The sequence below is a fragment of the Palaemon carinicauda genome, chromosome 13, assembly GCF_036898095.1.
Source record: "Palaemon carinicauda isolate YSFRI2023 chromosome 13, ASM3689809v2, whole genome shotgun sequence".
NCBI lineage: Eukaryota > Metazoa > Arthropoda > Malacostraca > Decapoda > Palaemonidae > Palaemon > Palaemon carinicauda.
In genome coordinates, this window is record NC_090737.1 from 132,066,209 (window position 1) to 132,076,208 (window position 10,000).

The 10,000-nt window shown below is 33.1% G+C and overlaps 2 long non-coding RNA genes across 2 annotated transcripts in view; one reads left to right on the forward strand and one right to left on the reverse strand.

The window, feature by feature from the left end:
• The window catches only part of LOC137652451 (uncharacterized), a 217,272-nt gene that overhangs the window by 95,191 nt on the left and 112,081 nt on the right, over positions 1–10,000 (forward strand). The window lies entirely within an intron of this gene.
• On the reverse strand, positions 535–3,213 carry LOC137652434 (uncharacterized). The gene is made up of 2 exons (XR_011046277.1): positions 3,003–3,213; positions 535–1,914 (listed from the first exon to the last, which is right to left on the reverse strand). It is a non-coding gene; the product is annotated as an uncharacterized lncRNA (long non-coding RNA).

Sequence of the window (10,000 nt, forward strand, 5' to 3'; positions counted from 1 at the left end):
GGGATTTAATGTGCTGGAGCCCATTTTCTAGTTACTTTTTCTATCTATGGTCTGACATGTGGCCATCATGCAGTTTGGGTTAAATATTTATAGGAATACTTTCCCATCTTAACTGTAGTGATCATGCTGCTAGTATCATCCATTTTCACATTTCTGCTCGTGACATATCAAAATGCCAATTGCTTGTTACACTTATTTATTTTCTGCCCAAAAAGTTTTAGCTAGTATCAAAAGGCAAGATATAAATCATTAAACTTCCTTTGCCAGAGTTAATTTCAAGTTCCGAAGTCCCACCAACTAAAAAAGAATTAGGGTCTAATCAGTTTATTGCCCACAAGTTTTAACCTCAGTTCCGACATAAGACACCTTCTCCATCTGCCTTCGCTAGAAGTATTTTTAGTAAGCTTTTTATATAATGGGATGAAAGTAATTTAAGAAAAAGTTTGCAAAAGGATAAGAATTTTACTGGATTAAGTAATGGTTTAAGAAAACCTTGAAAGTTGTGGCCCAAGGATAAAGTATTAATTCAAAACCTTATTTCAGTTAGATGCTTTATTTGACTTCTTCCTAGTTTACAATACACAAACTGCCTCCAAAGAGCACAAACTTAAAATTAAAAGGAAGACTTCCCCACTGTGTTTATACCCTACTCGCTTCTGCTTTCGGGGGATTTTATTGGGTCTTCCTTTAGAGTTATAAGGAAGAATAGTACCAAGTTCTTAATTAAGAAACAATTAGCGAATATCACAAAATGCTGGAACTAAATCAGTCCCTCCAAAATTTTTACAACATTTAAGTTATAATAAATAACTACAAAGAACTAAATCAGTCCCTCCAAAATTTTTACAACTAAATCAGTCACTCCAAAATTTTTACAACATTTAAGTTATAATAAATAACTACAAAGTTAAGACCTTCCTTGGGTAAATTTTTTTTTCATTTGAAATCTGTTAAGTATTATAAAATTTAAAGAAAATTAGATTATATATGCTAAAATTTAAAAACTATACCTATAAAAAATAAACACCAATGACCAATGTTTTTAAAGAAAAAAATTCTGAGAAAATGTCAGCGAGTGGAATACTTTAGATTCACTCCAAATTCCCAAAAGGCTAAAACTAACAGATTTACGTTAGCCGTAAAGAACCAAAGCTTTCTAAGAAATTGCAATCCTGAAAGGCCAACACTGTTTAGATTTATATTAGCCCTAAGGTACTCTGGAGACACCAGCAGCGAGTCTTGCAATTTGACCCGAACTCGTACAAGATGTTAATTGTATACTAAGTTTTTCATAATAAGACCTCTTTAAACCAAAGAACAGATATAAATTTACTCTGGAAAAAAATTACCCGATGGACGTATTAAACTTTTAAGGTTGTACCCAATGATTAAATACAATTTGACAAAACTATTTCTTAAAATTTTGAAAATTACCCAATGACTACTAAATGTATTAATGCTTTTAGTAAAAGTAAAAACTTACTTGGAAAAAACAAACATTAGGAACTTGGTATGGAAGACTGTAAAAAATGAAGAGGCAGAGTTTCAGATAACCACGTTGCAGGCTCACTGAAGAAACTTAGTTATCTGAATGTTAGTATACAAAGGATTGGAAAAACTAAAACTTAAACCTTAACACTAACATCTTAAACACTAACAACCCAGACAATATTTCCAGATCTGCTGTACTCCTGGCATAGATTGAGGCCCCAAAAACCACTTCAAGGACTCAAAATAAAGGTCTGGAGTTTTGAAGCCACGCTGCCATCATCAGTCCCATTGCCTGCCTGTATTAGTTAGCAGCAAAAAGCTTCTACGTTCATTGAAGAAGTCTAGAAGAAGAACTAATCCAGATCGAGTGCCAGACGACATGGATCCCTCTGCAGACATCAGCAGATGCAGCACAAAGAACTTCTGAAAGTATTTTAAAGTTATTCTACAGAACAATATTCCACAGTAAAAATATTTCTTACCTAAAGAATTTACAGTTAAATAAATTTTAATTCACAGTTCAAAATTAGAAAATGTAGGCTTAGGCGACCTGAACTTTCATCTTCTAAAGAGTCATTGCGAGTTATTAAATGAATTCTTAAGTCACAAGTTCAAAAGTAAAGACTTTAGGTGACCTTTACATAGTTTCATCCTTTATAGTAAGTTATCACTCCGGAAGAGTACTTTACAAAAAAAATTAAAATATAATTTAAAATTACAAATTGACCTGTTTAAGTTTTTCAACAAATTAAATGAATAAAATATTGTGGCAATAACTTTTTATTTTTAAATAAGAGTAAGAATAGTTGATTTTAACACTTATCCGTGACAGTAATAGGAGTAAATCTTATGTCCTATCCTGCCATAGCATTGAATATGAATTATAAAACTAGAGTTTGCAGATTATAAATAGATTAACTTCAAATACGCTCCAAAACAGACTACCTATTGTACAGGCAACCTACCCTAAGGACTTAGTAGTATAAGAAGTAATGATAAACTACCTACAAAAACTTACCTACCCTACTGAGAGAATACTATTATTAAAGAAATATTTACTATCAAAACCACGTTAGAGATTAGAATAAAAGGAAATACCTAAAACACTAGTTAACTGCCCTATAAACTCAGAAAGAACTTAAACAAGAGATTAATATTACCCTAAACAAACAAGGCCAGTTCCCTATTAGCTATAATATGCTAATAAAATGGAATAATGCATTAAAACCTAGCTGGTCCCCAGAAGATAAATGGACAGGTAATGTAAAAACACAAAAGAAAATAAAATTTCGCAAAATGCAACACTTAACATTACATACAAATAACAAAACCAAATACTCTACAATAACTGTAATACACTAAAATCTTGAGAAAGAACGTAATAACAAGGATATAGTAGAACATTACAAGACAACCGACCAATTGTCAGAAAAAAACTCGAACTCTTTAAAAAATTAAGCTTAGAATACCTAACAAGAGTTGAACATAACCAATGCAGATTCTTTACTCACATCCAGAGTGCAACAAAACGAAAATAGTTGTCCTAGGCCATCTTTCCATGTCGACCTTCGTCAACTACAAAGGTAGTTGACGGTGGATAGAGTAGGTAAAGACTGACGTGGTTAAATTTACAAAGACCGAAGAAAGCTCTTCTTCAATGAATGGGGTCTTTGGTCATTTTCTATAATGGACTCTATTGGTATATCTTGGAACATAATTCAGCACCCAACAGATGGCGTTGCTTCTCCCTGGAATATTTTAAACATTAAAAAAGTTTTAAGTAACTAATGGTAGGAATCAAAATGCTCATAGCTTTTCCAATTATTTTGTCAGTCGATGGATATATATTCTTAATTACGGATACGGGATAGATAGATTAATAAGTTATGATTATACATAAACATGTAAATATAATTGAATTATATATTTACGTATACATATATAAACACACATACACACACATATATATATATATATATATATATATATATATATATATATATATATATATATATATATATGTATATATATATATATATATATATATATATATATGTATATATACATATATATATATATATATATATATATATATATATATATATATATATATATATATATATATATATAGATAGATATATATCCCCTACACAATAAAGAACAAGTCCATGGATATATATATATATATATATATATATATATATATATATATATATATAAATTTATATCTATACACATATATATATTTATATATACATACTGTATATATATATATATATATATATATATATATATATATATATATATATATATATATATATATAAATATATAGAGCCAGGCACTTGTGCTTTATTATATAGGGGAACATGGCTCCTGTGTCGATCAGCACTCAAATGGATTTATCTGGCAGGTCAATCCTAACTGCTAACATTCCTAGACGGCCATTACGAGTTATGGGCCAATGACCTCAGCTGCAATGCCGCTGCTCCCTAGTGCTGCGGGGGTGAGGTTGGGGGTACCGATGGAGGTCCCTCTGCCTGTTCTGTCACCATGTCCGTCGTCACCGCTTCCTCGGCTACTGCTTGTGATGTCATGTGGGGGAGCATCAAACTCTCTCGTCTTCCCATTCCTCTGTTTCCTTTTCCTAGGATGGTGGGTTTGGGGAGATGTGTGTGTCCCATAGCCCGCCCGCCCTGGGCGTTTTTTGCTGAGTACTCTCGAGATAGATGACCGTTGGCCTGACAAGTGTAACGGCAGGGAGATCATTGGGTTGGGCACTCCACTCGTCGGTGCTCCTCTCCCCCTCACTGCCAGCATCTGAAGGCTCTAATCTGCTAACTGCGGGTTCTCCCCTTCCCCCCTTAGCGGGTTTCCGTGTGCCTCTCATGGCTGCCAACTTCTCGGAATCGGGCCAGTTGTTCCCAGTAATTTTTTCTTCTGGCAAACTGTCTAAAATATTTTGTATCGCGCTTACTACGTCTGCTAACGAGCGATTGTCATCGAACAAATAACCACATAAATACGGGTTTGCTAATCTGCGAATATGTTTACAGGCAATTGCTTTTATCACCTTCTGGGAGAATGGCACTCTTGGTAGCAAATGAATCCCAATCACGAAAAATGCGAGTTGCAAAACTAGGAACTGATTCACCTTCCCGTATTTTGGGTTTGTAATTTTCTTTCAAGTCTCCCTTTCTCGCATCAGGCAAGGCATATTTCTCAATTAAACGTCGTTTTATTTCAGTATAACTTCTCAAAATGTCTTGTGGCCAACACCTCACCTCCATTGCCAGAGAATCTTTCAGCAATCTAATTACTTGAATAGTTTTTTCTCTTTCTGACCACCCATATGTAGCTACTTCAAAGTCTCAAAACTTTTCAATCGATTGAAACCCTTCGTTAGGCCGTTGATCATCAAAAGGCCTAACACTTGCCTGGAGTTCTGTCAACTTTCGAACTACGATTTGTGTATCTTCACTCGGCTGTGCATGTGTACTTTCACTTGTGTGCGTCTGAACTTCGTCCATGTACATCGGATATGCTGTGGTTGTGGGCCGCTGCTGTTCTCGTTCCACCAACAATCTGTTCATTAACTGTTGTAAGTTATCGAACTTATTTTCCAATTCTTGCGTTCTAATTTCCTGTCTATATTCTTCACCGGGAACGCTATATCCGACTGCTCCTTCATTCTCATCTCCTGCAGCAGCAGCGTCTGCTATGTTAGTCCTTGTGTATCTAGGCCTCTTGAACTTTTATTTCACCAACTCAAAGAACACCTTCCCTCCCAACATACACAAACAGACATATTTTTACACCTGACACCGATATAACCCATGTAGATGGATAATGAGACATCGGAATATGAGGTTTCTTCATTTATTACAAAAGGTTCGTTCATAAGTACACCGTACACAACTACCCTCTCATGTGAGGGACTTGTCAACTCGAGTGCCCAAAGGCAACAAAACTCCCTTTGCTACCAAAATGCAATCTTGTACAATAACATGCTGAGATATGGGTTTTTGTGGAATACTCATGAAAATTGAGTTCATTTACCTTGACATACAACACACATCTATATACTTGAATTAGGACACACACACACACACACACACACACACATATATATATATATATATATATATATATATATATATATATATATATATATATATGTATGTATTTATATAATATTTCTTTTCAGTAATGCTCAGCGACATATAACTACTCGGTCTCTCCCTGTCCCTCGGGAAGGGAAGTGGGAGTATTTACACCCTGATGAGAGGGGTTGTAGATAAGAAAGGAGGAGGAGGAGGAAAGGGTTGAATCTGTGTGTGTGTGCATGTGTGTTCATATCTAAATATATAGCCGTCATTTTTGACGAGTTGCGTATTCTGGTATAAATACACACACACACACACACACACATATATATATATATTTATATATGCATATACATATATATATATATATATATATATATATATATATATATATATATATATATATATATATATATATATATTTACATTTATATATATATATGTATATACACACACACACACACACACACACACACATATATATATATATATATATATATATATATATATATATATATATATATATATATATATATATATATATATATATTAGGACAAATAGAAGAAAGAAAGCTGGACTTTAAAGCAACCAAGAGAGCAGTCAGGTTTTAGAAACAGATATTACTCAACTGAGTGTATCCACGTAATTAACCAGTTAATGAACAAATCTATAGATTTTATTACCTACGAGAAAGCTTTTGATTCTGTTAAAACTTCAGCAGTAATGAGAGCCCTTCAAGGACAAGGATCAGATGAATCTTATGTTAGAACACTTGAAGATATCTATACGGAAGTAAAGTAATCCTGAAATAGAATAAAGATATTAAGTAAATATCGATTGAGAAAAAATATGTGTGCATATCTATCTAAATGTTTAACTGTCATATTTACGGGTCGCATACACTGGTAAAAGAATAAAGTTTGTCATGAATTTGGAAAAGGTTTTCCTCACGCGGGGGTTTTGTTTCCTTCCTTCATTTTTCCACGATGCGGACTGTAAAAACCTGATATGAAACCAGAAGTTTGTTTGCAAGCATTGCAGTGCTGAGTCGCTGGTATGCAATAACGCCTGGAGCTCTACAATATCCTGCGTGGATCTGCTTTTGCATGGGGGATCTTCAAAGCATACCGCCACACGAAGACAGGATATATTTCTCCACAAAAGGACGCTGAGTTGGTTTGGCTGGGTTCGAGAACGAAAAATTCGCTTCAAAGCAATACGCATTTGTAATTGGGCTACATGGATCATTTTAAAATACCATGGCGTATTTTTTTTTTATACTGGAATAAAGAAAATGGATAAATGATTCATATCCATGCTGGTATTCATCTACCATATACACACATAATTAAGGAAATGGCTAAAGGATTCATTTCCATGCTGGTATTCATCTACTATATACATATAGAATTAATATATTTATATTCTCGCTTTTCCTGCATTGGTATTTTTACTCAGTTTTGAACACTTTTAAAAAATCGTAATTCTAATTGAAACTTCTTCTTAAAAAATATACTGTTCTCAGCCGTATTTCAGTAAATACAGGCGACATTAATTTTACCTCACCTTGTTATCAAATTTTACGGGTTGATGACCGTAATGCCACTACTTTACGTCATTATATCCGTTTTTAAAACGTTCGAAATCCTGGAATAAATGTTGCCAGGCCTTTACCTTTTTTATTGTAAATTTTTAACAAACTCATATTCAAATGCAACCAATTTATTGACACAAAAAGGCGTAATAAGGAGCTGATTTTCAACTGTGAACAGGACTTGCAAACGATTCAGCCCTAAACCGTTGTTTAAACTTGAGCCACAATTATGAGGGAAACATTAGATCTTTTTATCATAGGAAACATAACAGAATGTTCATCAAGGGAAACAAAGTTCAGAGAACGTAACTACACAGATCAACGCATTAATTACGGAGGGAATCTTTTCATCATCTGTTGTGTTAATTGAATTTCGTGTTGATTCCCAACGTAAAATAGCTACCGTGGACAACAGCTATATCTGAACGGTGGACTTCATAAAGGAATGGTATTTGAAGTTAATGGTTTCGTTGATGGTAAAGAAAAACAGTATACTGTGAATTAAATTCTACTTGGGTTATTAAAGTGCACAACTTCATCCAAAATTTCATCTACCATTTATTGTACATTGGTTTTTATGCATAACTTCGTTAGTTTTAATTTTGACTCTGATTATTATTATTATTATTATTATTATTATTATTATTATTATTATTATTATCATTATTATTATTATTACTTGCTAAGCTATAACCCTTGCTGGAAAAGCAAGATGTTATAAACACATGGGCTTCAACAGGGAAAATAACCCAGTGAGGAAAGGAAAATAGAAAAAATAAAATATTCTAAGAAGAGTAACAACCTTAAAATAAATATCTCCTATGTAAACCATATAAACTTTAACAAAACAAGAGGAAGAGAAATTAGATAGAATAGTGTGCCCGAGTGTACCCTCAAGCAAGAGAACTCTAACCCAAGACTAAAGAACAATGGTTTAATTTTGGAGTGTCCTTCTCCTAGAATAGCTGCTTACCCTTACCAAGTGGAAAGTGACCACTGAACAATTACAGTGCAGTAACCCTTTGGGCGAAGAAAAATGGTTTGGTACTCTCAGTGTTGTAAGGTGTATGAGGACAGAGGAGAATATGTAAAGAATAAGCCAGATTGTTCGGTGTATGTGTAGGCAAAGGGAAAAGGAACCTTGACCAGAGAGAAGGATCCAATGTACTACTGTCTGGACAGTCAAAAGACGCCATAACTCTCTATTAGTAGTATCTCAACGGGTGACTGGTGCCCTGGCCTACCTACTACCTATTAGATTCTTACGATTATACTTTGATTAATTCAGAACTATTAAAGGTAACTCATGAGTAGCGTAGGGAAGTGAAAAATAATCATGAATGTCACATACATAGCATTTTTCGCTTTTTGGTGTAATCTAGTAATACATTTACATCCTCGTTGTTGATAAGTTATGACGAATGCTTTTAAATCTATTCATTTAATTTTTGTGAATGAGTATTTGCTATAAAATTAATTTGTCTATTTTTTTAGATTAATTGAAAAAAACTATAAAGTTTGAACTCCCCACTCAATTAAAAAAAAAAATCTTACATTTAACAATAACTACCATAAACACCTATTTAAAGTCCCCCTTATTAAAGGTATATTATATCATTTGACTAAATATGAAAACATTAGTAATATGACCACTTTCAAAAACTGTTCTAATATCATTCTACATTTATACCAGCAAGAGAGATTATTTTCCTTGTTTGCAAAACAGCAAAAAATTGCAGAGATCTTTTGTGAATAAATACACCGTATCTTGAATGCGCTATGGCGGTATGCTTTGATAGTCACTATGCGGAGAGGGAGGGGGGGGGGGGTAGCTATGCAGGATATCGCATTATTGCATACCAGCGAATCAGCACTGCTATGCTTGCAAACAAACTTCTGGTTTTGTTTCCAAGGTTTTTGCAGTGCGCATTGGCGGGGGAAAAAAATCTTGCCCGATGGGTTAAAACATTTCCCAAATTCTTCCTAACTTCCTCTCTCTCTCTCTGCTTACACCTGAAAATAGTTAGGACTTTGGAGAGGAGAGGAGAATTTACTTTGAACCTTTTTGTTACTTTTTGGTGATGTTACTTATGATTATCTATTAGTTATACAATTTTTTTTTTTTGATAAAAGGAGAACAGTACTTTATATATATAAAATATATCGACTCTTTTTTTTGGGGGGGGGGTTTAAAATCTAACTACTTTACCTTTTGGTTACTGATAATTATCTACTAGCTATACCAAATAAGCATTTTCTTTAATAAAAGGACAATACTTTATATTTGTAAAATATTTCAACTTTTTTTTTTGGGGGGGCGGGTAATTTTTCTAAAATTTAATCACTTGACCTTTTTGTTACTGATGATTATCTACTAGCTATACTAAAAAGCATTTTCTTTAATAAAAGGACAACAATGCTTTATATTTGTAAAATATATTATCTTATTCACTTCCACTTTCCACTTCCTCTTCATATAAACATTTTCAAAGTGTGACAACAATCTACAAAGTTTCTTCATTATCCTTGAAATCCTCAGTCGTATTATTATAGTTTTCACTATTCCTTGACTCACTATTCATTACATTGTAACTGTCTCATAATTAAAAATAAACTTACGTGCATGTATGAATTACAGAAATATATATGTTAAAAAAATCTTAAATCTATTTTTCAATTCTAAACTATTTTGATACATACAGATAGGTAAAAAGGTCAATATAAGATGACTCTTTCTGAAAATTAATATAGATTATAGCTTATAGAATTGTAAAAATAAAAAAAAAAATAACTTATTTTTCAATTCTAAA